Consider the following 22,190-nt stretch of genomic DNA (forward strand, 5'->3'; position numbering starts at 1 on the left):
TGGGAGCATGAGAATTACTCAGAGCACTGAAGAAGTAGATTGTACCACAGCTCTACACAGACAGTCATGTTTTCCAATTTGTCTTCTATTTCTCTCCTAATAATTCCTAATTCAGCTTGGGTGTTTTTTTTCTTTTTTTTCCCCTGAAGTCAGTGGAATTGGAATTCCTAAACTTCTGTTATTTCACAAAAGTACATTGTGCCCAGCTGTCCCCCTAACAACTACCAACACTGACGATGTCAACACCATATCTGCAATACTTCTGGTCCCATTACAAGACACTGCCTGATATTTATGATTTTCAACTGTCTAGCTTGGCTTTCAAGACATTATTACCCTTTTCACATAGAGCATGACAACAATCTCTCCTATTTGTCCACAGATGAGTTGTCAGCTAGTTCTTTTGGTATTTTCTCTAGCAAACAACAGTAGCTCAAAAGTAGTTGACTCTCCCAGAAAAGCTTGGTGAGCGTGAAGTTCGCTCTTACCTAGATAAAGTGGAGATAAAACTACTTACCATGGACAAAGACAAAACCTTTGGGGACCTTGATGCAATTAAAAATAAGCCCCTGGCCTCTTCAGACAAACACAAAAAATCTCAAGCAATGGCTGATTTAACTTAAGAACTCAAAAGATTAGAGGAACTCAAACTGATTGGAAACTGTCACCGAGTGGTTTATATCTCCATTTCCCTTTTCTGGATTTTAGTTTCTTCCACCAGCAGATAAAAACACCAGAAATAATGTGAATTTCACAAAAAGCCCTGACAGTGACTCTATCAGTAAGGCAGTTCTACCAGCTGAATGCAGCATTGTCTCTGGTTGTCCAACCTTGTATTACAGGTAAAATCTCAAATATTCTTCAGACCACCTGGGAGAAAAATAAGGTTATACATGTGCTACAGAGAATGTAATCTGAATACAACAGAGCTTGTTCTATGCCCATCAATGTCAAAAATCACCTGTAAAATCTTTATAACTGGAAGGGATTTCCAAGAAGGAAAGAATGAAGATCACATTTGGTTTCTCACAAACCAGACTGGATTTTAACTACTGAAAAAAAAAATCTGCAGGATAAATAAATAGATTCAGAATTCAGGAAGCTGAAGAAACAAAAATGGCAACATGGCTTTCTATAATCCAAGTAATGAAATCACAAAGAAGGGCTCCCATAATTAAATTTTTAAAATAATAAAAAATTATTATAATTCATAACACTCTTCGTTTTCTTTTCATTCGTAGATCACAAGCATTTGTTTGTCAAGAGCACTACATGAAGACCAAGTAAGGCTGGACAGAGAAAGAAGGAGGCAGCTCTTGTTAAGATTCATGAAGGTAATGCTAACATGCTGTAGCTGAATCTCATTTGGAGCCATTCACAAGATTAAAGGTAGAGGATAGATATTCCAAATATGTATTTATAGAATATTAAGATATAGACATAAAATACATAACAAAAAGGCTGACAATCTTCAGGACAGATGGTTGGCTCCTACATTTTTGCCAGGATATGGCTTCCTCTCTTCAATTATGACTAGATTTGTCAAGTTCTGATTATGTATCGACATGAAATTGTTGCATCCAATCACGTAATCAAAACTATGCTACTAATAAGCAAAAATTACATTAAAATAACTATCAAATATTCTCGCTAGAAAACTTCACACATTTCTATATGTATCTTCTGAAATTTAAAAGCAAGTCAGAGGAGCAGGGTGAGAATCTGTATTTCTATATGTGCATAATATATGCAATACACACTCAGTCTGGTTTTGAAAAGAGCCAAATTACGATATAAATAAAAATACATTGTAAGTGAAATAAAAACACATTTTAAGTAAAAAAGAATATAAAATTATTCCAAAGACAAAATGCAAACATACCAGGTAGTTTCAGTAATAAACTAGAAAGTACATGAAATATGAAAAACAGTATAATTCCTTGGTCTGCCACTAATTCCACACTGATATTATCTTATCTACTGATTATATAGAAGTCTAGAAAGCAAGTATTACTTTCTTTTCTTCATCATATACAAGAGCAAGAACTATACAAGTCCTCAAAATCGGCTTCATCCTTCTATCATAGTGAAATTTTGTATATTGGCAGAAACATATTTAGGCAATAATAAGGCAGTTTTGAAAAAATCTGCAAGAAACATAAAATTGGAACGCATTAAATTACTTCAGAGTGGGGAATATCACAGTAGAGCTCAAAGGTGGAAGTTTTTCTGAAGCCAAGACAGAAAGATGACTAGAAGCCATGAGTGTATAGTTAACATTTTTTATTTCCATGTGAATTTTGTCCTGTATTGTAGCAGAAAACCAAATGATAGGATTTTTTAATTCTGTGTTATACTGCCCTTCTGAATGCATTCCTCCTCTTCGATTGCACCATCTGGTTGGCAATTTGCCTAAGTGTCCTTCCTGCTTTCTCGGAAACTAAGTGTGGATGTGCTTAGGAAAGAAATGGGAAACATTGCCACTCAAAGAGTTGCCTGCCTGCACCATTTTAAATCTGCTCCCATTATTGTCCCTTTTCTTCTGTTCCATCACCATGTTTCTGACTCTTGAGCATCCCTGTGGCAATGGACTGGGTTACTTACGGTCGTGGTGACAGAAAATGTTTAAATTTCAAATAGGTTTTTAAAGAAATATTTCCATGTATTCCCTCCGCAAATGGAGGAGGTTTTAGGTTGGTTTATGTGGCTTTATTTAAGGTGCACAGCACCACTGCTTTTTAATATGTGCTGGTGTATCCAGACACATGATTCTGTCCCTTTCTTTCTCTCCCTTTTTTTAACCATGTGTATTTTGTAAATAGGAACTTATTTTCCACACATTTTCCCTTTTTATTTTATCTATAACGTCTTATCTCAAAACACTGCTGATGAACATATTTGTGAAGATTCAGATGCACAGATTTTGTTGAAATTATCTGTGTTTTCTTACCCAGGAACTAACTGCACATCTGGAAAGGCTTGTCTAGACTACCAAGAGGCTGTTTAAAGACTTCAGGTTAAACCCATATGCCGCCTTAGATAGGAGGAAAGCACTAACACAAAATTGAGATCCTTCAGAATCTAAACTCAGTTAGCACCTAATCCCATTGTTTATGGCTATGATTGCCATCCTCATAGCCATCAATAGTTCTTTCACAGATTGCTCCTTATGTGGGCCTGCCTAAAAGCACTGACTCTTCACAGTGCTGATAAACTCAGTGCTCCAGTCAGACTCTAATGTCCACTGGATTCACAAGTATGCCTCTGCCTACCACATTGCCTCCAAAGGATGTTCTTCACCTGTCTAATTAGATTCTTTAAAAAATATGCCATTTGATCTCCCACAAAAGATACCTGAGATATCCTTACCTTAGTGCTCATTTGGTATATGTTGATCTGCACACCACCCTTCTCCCTGTGCCTCCCTTTCTCTCCACCTTCACTTCAAGTATTGCAATAAAAATTGTAACCCACAAGTCATAAATAGGACTTATTCGTTCCATTTACATCACTGGAAGAATGTGGTGCTCTGTGAGCAGTGCAGTTTATGATGCTGGCTTCAGTATGAGAAGGGAAACCCCTGAGACTTATACACTTCAGTAAATGAGGGTTTTTCCCTTTCCTCACAAACGTTTTCTTTGACCTCAGCTTTAGATCTCTGCACAACTCAAATCTCCAGCTCTCCTGCAGAACCAACTCTGCCATTGCTCTCTAACTGCTGCCTGGCTCAGTGGCAGTCTCTTCTCTTTTCTGAGCTACTTATGGCTTAATTTAGTGCCACAATGTTTGCTGAATATTTCTTGAAAAAGCTTTTTGATACCTTGACATAAATAATCATGAAAATCAGCAATTTTTAATGGGAAATGCCCCTAGTTTTCCATTAAAATAATTTTGGTTATGCCAAAGCAATGCAACTGGCTATAAGCAATGTGTTGAACAATGTTTTGTTACAGTTCTGCTCGTGAAAGCTTCTGCAATACTGAAGGGATGTCAGTATTTTCAAAAGGATGCAACATTTATATTTATGTATGCAAAGACTATTAAAAAAAAAACAACAACAAATCCTTAAAAACATTCTGAGTACAAAACAAGTTTTCAGCATCAAAAACACAAGTATATACCATAGTTAAGATACCCATATTGTCTTAAATAGAACCATTATTCTACTTTCCAACTGTTGAGACATACTGCAGCATCCAATATGCCAGAGCAGTGTAACTGTTAGTAAATGATGACTTTTTAATGGGAAACCCTGTACATGTTAAAAATATGATACTCTCCCTAATCGTATGTAACTAAAGATATCTTCTGCAGATCATGAAGATTTAGAAACCTCTGAAAAACAGATGTGCCAAGCAAACCACTAAAAGCAAGCATATACTGAATTTATTTATTAATTTATACAGTGCCCATCTCAAAGCAGTCTGGAATCCTGTACAGAATAAACAAAAATTAAACCAAACTGGGCTCAGAGCCAAGAGAAATCAAGTGTACCAATAAAATGGGGGAGGGTGAAAGAAAACTATTCCAAAAAGATATATACATGTCCAGATACTGTGCTGTCTTAGTGGACACATCATTATATCAATACTGGAAGTAACAGAAATACAATTTACAGCAAGGATAGAAATATTCAAGAGGAAAAAAAAAAAGAAAGTAATTATGACAGAGTTAATTTACAGCTATTGAAAGCCACACTACAGAGGCAATTACAGTGGAGGAAATACAAACTGTGTGAATTTTGAATGAAGACTGAGTACATATATTGTCACACATCTATAAGATTTCAGCTCTAACTATTGATCGTATTGCATTTTATTCTTTGATTGCAATATTCAAACAATAAGAAAACATTACAACTGCCATGTAAGAGCTTTTGGGTGGGTATTCCCTCAAATATATGAACTCGTATTTTATCACTGTCCTCCTTCCCATATTTTATTTATAACATATCAGGGTTTTTAGTCCTTTTTATGATTTTGATGACTTAGATGAATAATGATGAGGTAGCTGCCTAAATACAGAGCTACTATGAAGAAATGCCTCTGAGTTCTAGAGGGAAAAGACAAGGAAGCAGCACATTCTATTTTCAAAAGACATAAAGAACAGGTCACACAACTAAAATGGCTTTTGGTTGTGTATCCTCTCCTGATCACAGAACGGGTCAGGTTGGAAGGGATCACAGTGGGTCATCTGGTCCAACCTCCCTGCTCAAGCGGGGTCTTCCTAAAGCACATTGCACAGGACTGTGTCCAGGTGGGCTCTGAGTATCTCCAGTGAGGGAGACCACAGCCTCTCTGGGTAGCCTGTTTCGATGCTCAGTCACTATGAAAGTAAAGAAGTTTTTCCTCATATTCATGTGGAACTTCCTGCGTCCCAGTTTCTGCCCATTGCCTCGTGTCCCACTGCTGGGCACCCTCGAGCAGAGCCTGGTCCCTCCCCGGCACCTCCTGCAGACACTGACAGAGGGGATGAGGTCCCCTCTGAGTCTTCTCTTCTCCGGGTTAAATAGGCCCAGCTCCTCAGCCCAGAACTGGACTGAGGGCTGAGGAGAGGGGCAGAATCCCTTCCCTGACCTGCAGGCAGTGCCCTTCCTCACACACCTCCGGATGCCCTCGCCTTGTCCCCCAGGACTCACTGCTGGTCAGGGACACCGGCTTCCCCACCAGCACCCCCAGGTCCTTCTCCACAGAGCTGCTTCCTAGCAGCTCAGTCCCCAGCCTGGACTGGTGCATGGAATGCCCTCCCTGCTGTTTTTGCTCCATCATGGAAACCCTTCAGCCCTGGATACTCAGGGTGGAAATAATTTGGTGGCAATAAGCCACTGTCTGGCCGGGCCCAGGGCGACGGAGGTGACGTGAGGGGAAGGCACCACCAGCACCTGCTGATTCTGACTCTTTCTTCATTATTATGTTATTTTACCCATACCACTGGCAGTGAGCTTTACAACCATTTTTTCCCTGACATTCTCTCTCCCAGGACAGCCCAGTACCAGCCCTGTTTGTAACACATGGAATTTTACATGTCTATTCACTGAAGACATTTTCGGTGACTCTCCTGCCCTCCAATTCACCCACTCAGTTTTTCAGAGTCTCTGTCAAAACAATCCTCTCCTTATAAAACTAATGAAAACTTCAGCAACAGGTTTAGATTCCCTTACCACGGAACAAGACTTCAAAGTGAGATTTAACACCCAAATCCCAATCAGAGAAAAGCAAAAGACTTTTTCTACAATACTTAGTGGTTTTGAGCTCTTTATAAATAGGTGAAGTTTTACTGAATGTGAGTTGTACAGTAGTATTACTAAAAATATCAATGATACTGAGCTCCAGGGAAAATTTAAACACATTTGAGACATGAAAAAAGTATATGCTATAAATAGTTGCAAGGATGGATAGTAATCAATAATGTGTGGACCTAACTCAATAATTCATTTTATATTGCATATAATATTAATATACTGAAAAATGTTATTCGAGGAAAACTGAAATTGCTTAAAAAACATAATTTTAAAAATATTTGCAATGCCTTTGCACTTCATTTAGCATTTTTAAAATTGCTAGCTAAATTCTCTAACATTAAGATGAGTCAAATTAATCTCTTACAAGTATAATATAAAGGACTGTGCCATCCCAATATTCTTAATAATTATTATAAAAATATATTTCAAACTGCTAGATTAAGTCAAAATCCTTGACTGTATTACACAAAGCCCTTACAATTAACTTCATATCTCATTTGAAATATTTATATCTATATCTAAATATTTATTTGAAACACTAAGTTTGCTTCCTTAATTACATGTTACATTTAAGAGGGGAGGGAAGCTTTCCCTCATGCTTCTCCAGGTAGGTACCTGCATGTCCATGAGTGTAGAGAAGCACACATACACAAACCATTTTTCCAGGGAAAGTTTAGCAGTACATCTCTTTAATGCCTCTGATTAAAAAAACATTTTCCTTTTCATTTTACTAGGAATCTCTTATTGATTTAGATCATAGTTGAAACCCCCCAGCTTTATCAGAGATGAAGCTGTTCCTACTTCTAATTATAACACAGTTTTCATTTGCCCTTTAAGGAACTACAATAGATCAGGATACAATTTTCTCTCCTGAGTGTTTGCCTCCAGATTATTATTACTATTTTCTGAAAGTCTCAGCCAAAACAGTTCAATTCAAAAATGTATCAAAGAGAATACCGGATAGTTTGCCAGGGTTACTAAATTCTAGTAACTCATTCCTTTAAAGGCTTTTGTATTCCCAAACTTGAGGGCAAAAGTGTAAAAAACAGAAGCAGGGAGGGAAGCTGAAATTATAAAAGAGGGAGAATAACAAAGGTAAGAATCTGAGGGACAACCCTCTTCAATAAATTAGATTAGGCAAGTCCAAAAAAGAAAACCCCAAACCATAACAAAACAATTCTCCAATACTTAGTAGCAACTTACAGAGCTGTAGAACAGAGGTCTGGCAATGCCCTCAGAGAGTTGTGGGATCTCTCAGGCTGGCTCTATAGTCCAGTCTCTTGCTCAAAGCAGGGTCAGCCCAGAATTCGGATCAGATTTCTCATGACTTTGTCCACTTGGATCTTGAAAAGGTCCAAAAACTGGTGAGTGCACAACTTTGAACCTGTTCTGAAACTTAATTATCATCTAAGTAAACTTATTTTTCCTTGGATCCGGGCAGATCCTTCCCAGTTCCAGTATGAGCATCACCTTTGTCCTGCTACCATGAACTTCAGTATGTGCTTGGTCACTTCCTCTTTTGTCTTTAAATGTTTGGAAACAATGCCAAGGTCAGGCAAGTTGCTGTGGAGAAAAAAAGGACATTAAAACTGGATTACTACAGAGACGGGGAGAGGGAATTAGATGAGATAAAATGTGGTAAGAGTACTCCAATAAACAGCTAGAATGGAAAAAAAGGAGTCAGTGTCCTTGCATGAACAAAATCACACGAGACTCCAAAACCAGGTGCCTTCCGTGCTCTCAGTCCCACCTGCCCAACAGCTCAAAATCTTCCCAGAGCATACAAACGACACCACCAATTAAGGCATGAGGCCACACTCCAACCAGGCACATTGACTTCACACAAACCAAAAGCACAGAACCCAGCAAGAAACTCGCAGGCCACCCTTGTAGTGAGTTTGGGCAGGAAGCACTGAGCGAGCACAGGGCTACAGCAGCCACCACTGCCCAACAGGGCTGGGACTGTCAGGGACATGGTGTTTGCACCTGTGTCCTGAGGAGATTCTTCTGCCTTTCTCTCCTAAAAGAGAGACTGGCTGTTCATTTTATAGGGACAGGAGCGGATGCAGGAAGCATTACAGGGAATGGTGAAAGCTGAGCACGAGACCAAAGATTCAAACTCTTTCCCAGTATAACTGTGCCATGGGAGAGCCCCGACACTGACTGACTGACAGTGCTGGGGCTGCTGCTTTCAACATTCCGGGTTGGCACATGGTTGATCCTGTGGTATTTTTCAGGCTGGCTGAGTTTTGTGCCAGCTGTTGTTTCCCTGGTCGGTGCTGAACCTGGACTGGGCCCAGGGTGGCAGGAGCCGCTGCGGCTTTTAGGCACCAGGGAGCCATGCGACAGCTCTGATGCCAGCTGGCTGGCAGTGTTGGGGCTGACAAGCTCTAAATTGTCACTGGAGGCAGCAGGAAGAGGCAGGAAGGTCAGCAGCATGGTCACCAAGGCCCATGGCAGGAGATGCCATCATGGTGCCCACAGCCCTCCTTGAGCAAGCCAAGTCTAAGCCCCTGCTGCCAGGCCCAGCCTGGACCCTGGCCCCAGCCCTGGGCAGCCAGGTAATTTGCCTCTCACTCATGCCCTGGCCAGCACAGCCATCACACTCCCAGTTGGTTGAGGTGTTCCTCAAGCAGCAGCAGCCTTGGTGGATGCCCTCAGCAGTGCAGGAGCAGCACAGCAGCAGTTCCCAGGGCCTGGGAAGCAAACGAGTTGCTGGGTGTGAGGACAAAGTGACGCAGCAAGGGATGGCTCAGCAGGGTCCTTGTTCTTCGTCCTTCCTCCCCGAGCCCCAAAGGACAGAGATCCCATGCAGAGCCCTGGATTGCAGCTTTGGCCACTTAATCTCTTCATCCACCTGCTCCCTAACTCCCAGGAAAAGCCACTTACCAGCATTGCAGTGGCTGTGCCTCTGATCCAGCAGCTGATCTACCTGCTCTTGTCAGGTCCTCAACTTCTTGGCTGGCTCCAGGATTGCATGCCAAGGAGAAACAGGGTGTAGCACTGTAAGTACAGACAACGGAGATGAATTAAGGCTGCTAACTTAATTCTTAACTTAATTAGGTATTTACTAACTTTGCAGCTGTAAGGTTTTCTTTTAATGTAGTTTTCTGCATGTAATAATAAACCTTGTACTTATTTAACTGATTTCTATGCCAGAGAACGACTGATAAATTAGAAGCACAGAGTCATTAAAAGTTCATGGCATGCAAATTGTGATGACTGCTGTGGTATCTGCCATAGTTTTCAGGTCTGAATTGCTCTTTAGTAGCATTAATTTCCCAGTGTGCAAACATTTTTTCAGGTGCTTTCTGAAGTTGGCCATTGTACAAGTAGCTTAAAACTTTTTTTTATACAGAGTCTTTTCAAAATCTCATTACTGAAAATGGGAACAGTTCAACTGATACGGATTGAAATCCATGGATTTTGTAAGAACATCCATATTTCTGAATGCATAAAGCTACAACTCAGCCAGATGCTTAGGTATGGGCATACTAATTGCATACTAATAGTACTTTTGATATCAGTAGAATTGAAAAAGTTTTTTAAAATTAATTATACACATGCTCATAATGCCAAGTAAGAGCTCACACTAAACTCAGAGAAGAAAAGAAATAGGAAAGGCCAGAAATATGATAAGCAATGGACATTATATTATCTTACGGCATTAAAACAGAAGAAAGGAGAAAGAAGAGTAAAGGGAAACAGTTTAAAAACACACATTCAAGATGCACAGAAAGCCTATAAGAAGTTTTTCATTCTCTTTTCCCCAAAGATTCAGCAAGAGTTTTTGTGTTTCTAGAACTGACAGCTGAGTGGCATTTGGGGCTCTTGCTTTTCAAGCAATAGTTGGAGAACAATTAGGTCATGCTTCTGAACGAAGTTTGAAGCAGCGGAAGAGAAGATCTGAGATTTGCCTTTGGTTTCTTTGGTACAGAAGAATTGTGCAGCATTTAATTCATGTTCTTTCCTGGACAATCTCCTGAGAAAGGGAGTTCTAGCTGACACAGCACCATGTGCACAAACACAGCTGAATTCATTTTGACCAATGATGTAGCAAATGCGTCAATATAATCCGTCACATAAATGTTGGGACCAAGCCTGCAAAACCTCATTCGTGGGAATAATCCCACCAATACAGAGTCCAGATTAAAGGATACACATAAAACCCCAGCAAAGTTAAGGTTTTAAGCTCATCATTTGAGAGAGAGATAATATTCATAGAAACACACAAACTACTGGGATACTCATTAGAAAGTGCAAAGCTCTCAGAGTCTGACCATTGATATGCTGGCATATAAAAATCTCCATGAGGCAATCAAAGCTCTTTTTCAGAATTATATGATCATGTCTATGTATATCCCGCTTTTTAAATTTTTCGAAAGCTTTCTAGCTTTTGATTTACAACTTTTCTGGGGTTTATCAGCTCCTTTTAGTTTCTTGGCACACTCCCAAACTCATCTGGGTAGTAGCATGAACCCAGTGATCTTGGCATCTAGAATTCTGTCTTCAAAAAAGCCAAATACCTTTCTTACTGTCACGGTCAGTTCAAGCTTTCAATACACAAAATTGCTCTCTCCTGCAGTGCACACACACAGAAACAACCGTTCTCCCAACACAGCACACCCCCCAATGACCTGATTGCTTTGTGTTTGCTGTGTCACACTTAACCTCGCTGTTTTAAAACCAATGTTTCCTATATACAATGGTAATTGGAAATGGCCTTCAACAGCCTCTGAAGAACACAATTATATTATATAATGATATCTGAGAATTAGCAAGACACCGTATCACCTTGTTTATCCATAAGTAACAGGGTATGATGAATGAGAAAACCTGATCCTAGCTAATGCCTTTCTGACCACCAAAATTCACTAAATGGATGATCCTAATTGCTTACCAGTGCTTCTGAAATACCACATTCACAAAAGTTTCCTCTTATAATCTATATAGATAGTCCTATTTAAAAATAAAATCCACCTGTGTATGCTTCAGGCCTTGCTTTAATGAAATTCTATCCTTATTGTAGATATGGCCACACAGAAACCATGGAAGTGACATTAGAGACCAGGATTTTCACTTATGTAAAATGCTTTTTTAATGAAAAACTGACATTTTCCTAAAGTAATCAACCTTGAACTTATCAATAGGTAAAACACTAATGTCTCCTTTGCTGAACCCTGGGGATTGCACAACTGTTTAATCTTGCATACGTTTTCACTGAACTATTTTTTTAGATGATTCAGAATAATCACAAACCTTATTTAACACAGGATACATCTTCACTGTTTCACCTTTCTCTGTTAGACTTTATTTAGGGGCCCTCAAAAAATAACAAATGTTTTTCCATCCCAGACTCATAGAATGGTTTGGGTTGGAAGGAACTTTAAAGATCATCTCATTCCAAATCCCCTGCCATGGCAGAGACGGCTTCCAGTAGACCAGGTTGCTCCAAGCCCTGTCCAACCTGGCCTTGAACACTTCCAGGGATGGGGCAGCCACAGTTTCTAAGGGACCTGTGCAAGGGCCTCACCACCCTCACAGGGAAGAATTTCTTCTCAATATGCAATCTAAACCTACTCTCTTCCCAACATGCAAATGCTATTTGTAGCTAGGATCCATGCTAAAAGGCACTACGAACATGAATTTATTAATCCCTTTAGCTGATAGAAAAACTAAACATCTTGAGGTTTCCCAGTTCTGATGAGATTTCCTGCACCCAGTATTCAGTTACCAAAGCAAAGTTCCCCTAACTTGTGGTTGGCACTAGTGGTGCACAGACACGGAAGCACCAGTTTTCATGAAGATGGGTCATGCTAGTAAATCCACTGCCCCACTCATTTTGCTACTCAACTGTTTCTCCCTGCAAGGGTAAAGTCTGCTGCTCTCCCCTGCCTTAGGACACATGGATCCACAACTCTGCTGCATAATGAACGTGCCTGTCGCTGCCAAGGTTCGGAAAACATTTGGGCACAGGTGTCAGGTCCTTGTCAGCCTCCAGGGCCAATAAACAGAATTTCTGCAATGTAAAATGAGACAATACATTCACAAAGCCATCAAGTTTTCCCAGAACATGCTAATCTCCAAAATAAATGCATTTCAAGCCTTATAACACTACCATATTCATAAGGCTCATTACTGTTTTTAATTTTGCTTGTTGCTTATTTACTGTTTACTCTCTTGCTTTACTGCTCTGGTGAAATTGCTCTTAATTGATACCTCAAATGGAAAGAGGCAAAAAAACCAGGAACACAATTCCAGAAATGCTTGGTCCCTAACTAATCCTGCCATAGACTCACTACTGCCAAGATGGCACCATATTAAAAGGTTAAAGGAACATCTTCCAAAATTTCTGTATCCTCTTTAATCTCTCTTGTCAATCTTTTTAAGTGGCTTTTTGGCAGTGAAAGTAGCCATCTCTACTCCGTGACAAAACACTTTCAACAGAAGATGACCTTAACAAGCAAAGTTATGATGTCTCTCTGATGACTGCAGCTGTCTCAGCACGATTTTCACAGGAACAAAGTCCCTCTGAAAAATGAGAAACACAACTTTTCTCTACTAAAAGAATTAATATTTCCTAAAAGTTAGGATTCCCAGCAGACTCTCACACATTATCTTTTCAGGGAGCCCTTTCCCATGAATTTATAGTAATTATCAAATAGCAGTCCCCAGGGATATACAGTCTCATTCCCCACATGTGGCACTGAAACTTTCCTTGGTTTTGTTCTGGTTAATGAATCGTACTCTACTTACATTGAAAAATCCCTGCTGTCCCTTGAAAATCCCCCTGAATGTCCCTCAAGCTGCTTGCCTACCCCAGTGCCACCTGTATCTGCCTCCACTGATCATGGTACCAGCTTACATCTATCCACTACACAGATGCCAGCTTTGCTCTCCAACAAACCCAGTCTGTTCCATGCATAATTTCATGAGGCTGAACCCCCATATCTTGTGATGGCTTAAAAACTGCTTGTCTAGACAAAGTTATCTGCAAATTCTCATAGGCTTTTGTGCACACTGCATTGTGAGTGTGTGCATTTAATGTTTGCATTCATTTTAGGTCAGACTCATTCTACTGCACAATATGCAGTAAAACAAGTACAATCAGCTGATAACAATAAAGAATGGTGCACAGTTGTTCATTTCCTTAGCAAGAAAACAATCAATTTAGCAAAGCAACAAAATCAATTAAATATCAGCTATTCCCCAAGACACTGCTTGCTTTCTCCCAACTGAACTCTGGAGCCCTTCTTTCCGTGATGGCATAAATGACAACAGGAAGGTTGGAAACGATGGTCACAACTGCTCCTTCACCTTTCTCTCAGCAGCAAGACCAGCAGAGAGGATTTCAAAGGGAAAAGTCATGCAAAAAGCACTCTGCTGTTTGAAGGAAATCTACATTTGAACCTTATTGATAATAAGAAGAAATGATTAATTTCTCCTGTAAAAAGCACACAATAGCTTGGGGTTTGGTACTGTATTTATCCAAAGACAGTGGGAAAAAAGAAAAACCTATCACCAGGTGCTCTAACAGGCAGCAATCTGATATCATTAGTGGAACTCACAATACTTCATATTGCATGTGAAATAATAATTGACTGCTGAGCATTTTTAGTTTTATGATTAAAGACATGAAGTTCTAAGTTGGAAAACTGTGCCTTCTTTTGCCTGTCAGAGAAAAATGCCCTATCAAACCTATAATATATTTATTAAAGAGGCATGTTTAAGTACTCACACACACAATCCACATGTGTGAAGAAATCTACAGGGCTAGTATCTCTACTACAACAAACATGTCGGTATAATTTGTTAGGTTAAGTCTTCAAAGAGAGAGATATCTATTGACACGTACCACATACTTTTATTTGAGATGCTCCAGGATTTTTACACCCTGAAACTCATCAGCTATTTTTCAATCTGCACTATAATTATATTATAATTACCAAATCTTATTTTTAATTGCTAATAATGGTTATGAATATAATTTAACACAGATTAATATATCAATATAGAATATATATACCAATATAACATTAATATATCGAAATATGAATATTTTCATCAACTTAAAATAAATGGAAATGAATAGAACTTACCTTTTCTGAAAATTTTCCTGTTGATATAAGTTATGATTTAGGTAGTACATTTTTTCATAAGTACACTCATGACATTACTAGTAAAACTTATTTTTGCAGTCTTTTTGCAATAATTTTCTAACAAAAATCACATAGTTTAATAATAATCACTACCAACTAACTACATTATATTAATGCCTTATTTTTAAGTATTAATACTACATTCATTTTTTCAATTGGCTTTTAATTCTGTAGCTTTAAGTGAAAAGTCTTTCAGATCAGCTGACAAAAATAGCAACCTTTTACAAGATTAACCCATTCCTTTGGAACCTTTCAAATTAGTGAAATACATTCCTTAAGAAATAAAACGCAAAGGCCTTTTATATGACTAAAACTTGCTATGCAAACCAATTGTTCACAGGGCTAATCCTGCCTCCATTAAAGCTCACAGAAGTTATTCATCAGCTGCAATGTGACTATGATGTTGGACCATTAAGAGAAGCTCTCTAAAACATTCTTTTATAAAAAGGTTCAAGTGAAACTTTGAAAAATCCACATCAGTGCTTTCTATGAAATCTCTGTAATGTTTTTAGATTGACAGAAGTCACACACAACTCTACTAAGAACACTCTGGGAGTGCAAGGCAGCAAATGCAATGCTTTTTAACAACACATTTTCAGTTATTACTATAAAATTGTAATTAGATAGTAAATTACAATGTTAATATTCACTTTGAACAAATAAGTGTTTGTAGTTGTAGAACTGGGCATTATTATGGTAGCACAGGGACCTATTCACCAAGTAAGGCATAGACTTTCTTCATAAAAGTTATTCTATTCTGTGGTTTTTCCTTATAAACTTGCACGAAATGCTATCTTTTTATGTGCACTATTTGCTGAAGTCGTCTTTGCCAACATCAAAATCTGTATTTCCCTTCGGGGAAGCACCAAAACAAGCATTTCTCTCATCTGGTTCCACTATCCAAAGAACACAAAGAAATAAAGGAATGATCTCTCCCTGTACAGAAAAAAGATTATGTAAATTAATTGACAAACTTCGGCTCTAACCAGTTGCACAGGAACTTTAACATTTCTCTCTCCATTGCAGAAAAAAAAAAAGTTACTCTTATAATATTTACACAATATACTAAAGGACACTTAAATATACTAAAAACATACACAATGTATGAAATTGCACACATTAATAAGCATTTACATTATAAATAATAACAATAACATACTACATTATTCTGTAATGGATGTGAATATATATAGTATGTATTATATCTGGAAGAGTCAATTATATCAATAAGAGTCAAAAATAGCAAATCCATGCTTTGTTTTAATTATTCTTACTGAGTTCTCCTCTTACCTTTCCCACCTTCTAGGAATAGTTCATTCCACAGTTAAGTTATTTTGCAACACATACAAAGTTTTTTGCCAGTTTGCATACAAGGAAAGATTGAAAATACACCTTATGTATTACATCAAATAATTTGTAATGTATTTTGCATAACCAGTGTGTTTATAAAAGTTGAAATTTGGGGTTAGAAAAGTGTCTCTGAAAACACATTAGAAGGCAGTTGGTGATAAATGTCTGCAAATGATGTTACAGGCACGTAAACTACAATTTGAACTAAGATCCAGAGAGCTCCAGAAGAAAGGTTTCCTTACACACAGAGGTAGTTCTGAGGTAGGCACGCACAGAGATGTCTCATTCCATGTGTATAATAAATATCTTGTAGGAGAAGCATGAGAAATCGAAGTCTGTATCCCTTTGGAATGTTAGGAATCACCATTCCCTAAAATCAAAAAGCTATTGACCATAGAACAACCACAGCACTTTACAGAAACTTGACAGGACTGGAGCTGGCCAAGGCAAACCTCCATTTGGCAAAAAGGGCATAAAACAGTTCTAGAAGGGTGTGATTTTAAAATTTCAGTGATTTATTGACTCAGCTCATAGGTTTGGAGCATTAGAATAAGTCCCAGGAGAGATGGATGAGCGAGCATAGAGGAGGTAAAGCTGCCAAAAGGTGCATGATAAGTACATTTATCACATGGTTTGGCAATTTATCTTATATGTCTCAATTTTTTCATATAACCCCCATTTGTAATCACCATGTGAAAAATTAGGGAGGCATGTGATAAATTAAGTTGTGAATTGTGATTTCTAATAAGTTAATCATTTATCCATGCAATTTATATTTAACTTCTAATCACATCTATTCTTTTAGGACACAACAGACCAATAGAGAAAAACATACAAGGAAGATTAAAATGAGAAAAAAATAAAGACAGAAAATATGTACATAAATAAATTTTTATAACATAGTATCTTGATCCATTGTATCTGAGGTAAGTAATTTCAACTTATCAACTGAAAATATTCCAGAATCACAAACAACATCACAAATTTTGTGACTAAAAATGAAGTATCTCTTAAACAGAACTGCCTTTAGGTAGTACTATCACATTACTGGCCCATTAACCCATTTCCTCAGGACTTAAAACATCCAAAATGTCTTAGCAATTTCTTTTTAATATGGTATCCAAAGATAAGTTTTTTCTTTTTTTTTTGAACCACAGTCATCCTGGAAACTTTAATTTTTTATATATATATATATACACGTGTGTGTGTGTGTGTATGTGTATATATCAATTCATCTTATTCTTAAAATTATGTGGTGGCACTAATTGCACTTTAGTAACCCAGTATGTAACTAAAACTACTGCATCATCAACTAAAAAAAAATAATTATAAGCCAAGTACTTAACTAGTTTGGATAAAATCCATTATTTTCATTAATGGATCTCATTTTTATTTTACTAGTTTTTTTATTATCAGATTAAAAGCACATTTTTTATTGTTTTTCCTAATGCAATTCTGTGTGGAATGCTCAGAGTGAATGGTATAGTTATTTATTTTTTTTCTTCTTGTTTTTTATCCTGCTCCTATTCCTTCTACTTTTCAGATTAGTATTGTGCCATTTACTGTGTGCACAAATGCACATACACTAACCATGCATATGCATAGTCATAAAACCTTTTTTGTTCATATATATAGATATATATACACACATGCTTTTAGAAATCTACTGTAACTTCCATTCCTTCTGCTGTTGGAAAGAAGTATAGTAGCTCCAAATAATAAATTGTTAGTAAACTACTATATAAGCTTTAGCAATATTTACAAATTTTAAATTACCCATCCCCAGTTATTGAGAGAATTTATTCAATGGAATTAGATCAACTCATATTCCAAATTGCAATAAGAAGTTGAACTCCATCCGATACTTAAAAGACTGTAAAATATTAAAACCTCTTGTTTAAATATTTGGGTCATGTGAATTCCAGGAGACCTAAGTGTAGAATTTCCAACATAAATAGTCGTGACTGTCATTCTTGTAAGTGAAAGTAACATGTGGGATGAGAGAGAAAAATCTTTATAGAGCCAGGCTCTGCTCTTGACTCCAACGTAAATTCTATGTGAGTGTAGCCACTGACTTCTGTGGAAAGATTCAAATGTAAAATCTATAAGGTACAATGGATATTAACTTAATTCTTTGCTTAGTCAATTTGTTGTTTAAGGAATCTAAAAGTTTCCTAAAATCCTTCTCTGCCACGTCTCCAAAAAGAGTGAGTTTTGTCCCCGAGCCTGATACCCAGGTACAGTAGTGAGTTGTGTGGACAGTCATCTGTCATAGAGAAAAAAACATATGTAGGAAAAAAAATTCTCAAATTACTGTCTCCAAGGGCAAAATCTGGGCTTCAAGAAGGTGGTTACAATTGCACACAAAACAGGGAGCAAGGCCAGTCTATGCCAATTAAGCATTTGGTCTGAGTTGCTTATAGTAACTTTCCCAAGACTACAGTTTATATTTCTCTCGTCATTGTAACTAATTGAGAACAATACTTTGCATTCCACAAAGGTTAAAAAAACCCTCTTAGTGAAAGTTATGATTCACAGCTAATAGAATACTCAGTATCACTGAAGATTAATTACTGCTATTTTGAGGGCTTCTGACAGACCAAGAAAATGACATGCACTGAGCACATACAAGGAAAACAAAGAATTAAAGATAGAATCAACATATTTACAGGTTTTGTGACTCTTCCTGTGAAATGGACAAATAGTCTCAATTATGCCATTGTTTTCTATACAACACACTCATAACAATACTTTTCAGGGTTTAACTCTCACGAATTGCTGATAGATCTTTACTTACAGAATGCAAGGAATAAACAAGCAGGAAAAACCAAGCTGCTAATTACACTCACAGATTGACCACCTTGATAACATGGTGAATGCACTGTTACTTAAGGAAACAGAAGGTTTTGCCTTTCCCTGTGATTTCATCCTGTATGGTACTGTATGCAGTTGTAATCACAACCTATCATGCTTAGTCTTCCAGCATCTGAATTGCCAAAAGAGATGAGCTGTGAGCTGTCTAAGCAGTAGCCCCGACCCTGCTTGTTTTGTCACCACAAGGCACCACATTTTTAGAGTGTGGCCTTTTTCCTTACAGAGAAGCCAGGCTAGAAACAGAGCCTACCATTTGGCTTGCCAAAAGGTATTATCTGGAATTCCTTTCTGAACTTGATAGTAGGCAACTCGACCTCCAAAGTTGAACAGTTCTACTTACAAGCTCGTCTTACTGCTCATGAAGCTTGATTTATTTTTACCACATCCCAACCTACCAAAACACGGATTGTTTATTTGACAGAAAGAATAAGGCAGTTGCTGTCTGTTCCTGTGCTTCTTAGAAGTTGTAAGCAATGCCATCTGGAGCAGACTATTAGTTGGAAGGTTGCCAAAAGGTACTCCATTAGTTTTCTAGGGAAAGAGGTCTTGAGTCGTGCATAAGATGCTTCCTGGAGTCTGTATGGCAACAAGTGAAATAAGATCTTCTGAAGCCACAAAGTATTACAATAAATGACAGTAGGGTTTAAAACAAACAAACAAACAAACATGCATTATTCACCTTTTTGTCCAATAAAGAAAAAGGGACTTTTATGAGAGACACTACTTTGGCTGATATTGTGTGCATCTTGGAAATCTCACCCAAAAGACTTTCTTGTAGACTGTTGACAAAACTTAGAATAGAAACAATATTTTGAAGCTCAATTACATCTTTCCTGCTACGAACTGGCAATGGAAACAGGTTTCTTAATATGCTGCAGCAGTAGGAAATTGTGATTGGATTTCAACACATAAAAGTGGTTTAAGGGAAAAGGTTTCAAAAGAGGAGAAATCATAAGTCAGTACCATGCTGATATGGTGATAGATGCTATAGAAAATGCATAGGTTAAGATGCAGATGATTCAAGTTGCTCTTACTAAATGAAAAGAGCAATGATCCTTCCCCCCTAATTCTGGATTCATAACACAAACCCCATGTTGACTGTCCTTACCTAAAACCCCAGAGGTTGGCTTTAGGTGCTATTTATCTCTCATTGGAAACCTCACTTCAGACTCTTTGGCAAGTCTGGGGGCTTTTTTCCAGTAGAATTATGCTATGCATAGAGAATCAATCCAGACCTATCTACAGCTCTCTTCCACAAAAAGCTCCCGTTCTGAGGAGGGACTCTCCTTGAGCAGCATTGGTTTCCACAAACAAAAACAAAATACCAGTACTCTAGTGTTGGAAGTGAAGGGTTGCAGAAATATATAACAGCGTTTCTATGTACCCTTTGAGCTGTCAAAGGGTACATAGACAAATCTGAGAGCTCAGGAAGGAGATATGTCCCTCTAGCCATACCTATAAAACTCCAATATTTTTTATGCTTTTTTTGATTCTTTATTTTAATCTGAGAAAGGAAAAAAGGTTCAATGAGAGTTGGTATCTTTGTCTTTACAACTGCCTGCAGAGGAAATAAAGGAAAAATTTCCTCAGTCTCTGTAAGAATTGATGACAGAAAAAATCTGTTTTGCTTCCTCTCATGAGCAAAGCATATATATTATAAATCAGAAGCTAATTCTGTGGATTTATGCAGCAAAATAAGATGTGGATCAATCCTGGTGGAAGTACAGGTGCCGTATAGGATACTCTCACTATGGACTGATCCTCAGTTCTGGACTGCTGGGTGATTCAAGTCTGGCAGAAGTTTCATCAATTCCCTTTACTTTAAAGAAGAAATTACCTTGGTGTCTGTCTTTTAGCTTTAGGAAGCAATGACACCTATCAATTTTACCTTAACTATTAGCATATAATTCACTCCAAAATCCTACATATAAATGATGGCATCATTTTTATTTAAAGCAAAAACAACCATCAACAAAAAAAACCCTGAGTTCAAAGATCATACTAAGGTGGAAAATGCAAGCCCTCAGAAATCAGGATACACCAGGATTTAGCTTGCATGTGTCATCTTACTTCAGCCTGATATATTTAGATACAGCTTTTCATTTTGTGACCTCATGATATTCTTCCACACTGCGAAATGTCTGGGAGGGTTGGTTTTACACCAAGTTTGAAATGTACAGTGTATACACACTGCATCTTCATGTTCTACATATTTAATAACAATTCTCGTCTTCCAAGACATTCTCATGGCTGAGTTGTTCATTAGGCAATTTTTAAAGAGTTTTATGGCCCCATGAACAATAATTTTTCGTGGAAGCAGACTAAATTGTATGCTGTGATAATTACACCAAACTAATTGTAGGTAAAATTAGCAAGGGGTCAGACCAATTCAGTTTCACAAGAAAATATATGCTTTGCTTACACCTTAAATGATGTTTAGAAAATTAATCACATAAAACTGAATCTCCTTAAATCAACATATATAATTTCCTATACCTTTGCTGTGAAACAGGAACTTTTAACATTGCTTTGAAAAATGAAACTTCTTAAATGTTTTTTTTTTTTTAAATTATCATTTTTGCTTAAATTACCAATTAAATTTACCCTGGAGAAACAGCAACGTGAGTCTTCTCTGTTCTACCAGTACATTAAAATGATAACCAAACACAGCATGTAAGAGACAAACATTGATAACACAAGTACGTTTTTTAAAGCTCTTTTACTACCAGCTACAGCCTTACCCCAATAACGGTCTTTAATGATATACATAATTTCTTTAGATTTACTGTTCCAATAGTGATACAAGTTCTCCAGACAATGTGAAGTCCATTGTGGAGCTCTTGGATGTTCCAAATATGCCATTCTGGTGGTGTGAAAAGGTTGTAGCTGCCGTTTCAGCCACTGGTGGTACAGCCCTTCTGCCCAGTTCTGCTCCACAGGTTTAGGTCACCTCTAAGAGTCTGTGAGACTGACCTAACACCCAAGCAGGTTGACTGTACTCTAGCCAGGCAAATTTCACAGACAACAAGCAACACACTCCTCATTTTGCTTTTCTGAGCTCATTTCTGGCACTATCCTTGTTGATACGAATTTGTACTAATTTGAAAGTTTTATCACGTAGACATGATATTTTTATGAATTTACAGAATAATGCTTTCTATAGTCATGACATAATTCATATCACTGGTTGCCAAAGAGAAAAAAAACTGTTCAATAACTGGCTGTTAATTATTTCAATTAAAAAAAAAAGGAATTGCAATTGTTGCAAAACAACAATTCTTTTATTCTCTAGTAAAATATTATCCCACCAAAAAAAAGTCATATGAAGACATTATTTCTTCATCAATCTTATTCTGATTCAAATGGGTTTAGATTTTGTAGCATGTGAAATATTGAGTAACACATTTAATACTAATTGTAATACTTAGAATGCACTGGAGTGACTTGAAACAACTTTGCCAAAACAAAACAGTTGAAGCCAATTATTTTGCTGCAGCGTTCCAGCAGCATGTTAACTGAAATTACGTCTTTCCCAAAACAAAACTATACATTTGAACTTTTTAATA

The 22,190-nt window shown here is 37.6% G+C and overlaps 1 long non-coding RNA gene across 1 annotated transcript in view; it reads right to left on the bottom strand.

The window, feature by feature from the left end:
• LOC108642573 overlaps positions 1 to 7,776 on the bottom strand; it is a 7,849-nt gene extending 73 nt beyond the window's left edge. Inside the window, exons 1-2 of the long non-coding RNA XR_001922654.1 lie at positions 7,712 to 7,776; positions 7,445 to 7,584 (exon numbers count right to left, since the gene is read on the bottom strand). This is a non-coding gene — a long non-coding RNA (uncharacterized LOC108642573). The remainder of the gene's footprint in view (positions 1 to 7,444; positions 7,585 to 7,711) is intronic.
• Between the last annotated feature and the right edge of the window lie 14,414 nt (positions 7,777 to 22,190).

Source organism: Manacus vitellinus, unplaced genomic scaffold, assembly GCF_001715985.3.
Source record: "Manacus vitellinus isolate BGI_N305 unplaced genomic scaffold, ASM171598v3 scaffold_10_pilon, whole genome shotgun sequence".
Classification (NCBI taxonomy): Eukaryota; Metazoa; Chordata; class Aves; order Passeriformes; family Pipridae; genus Manacus; species Manacus vitellinus.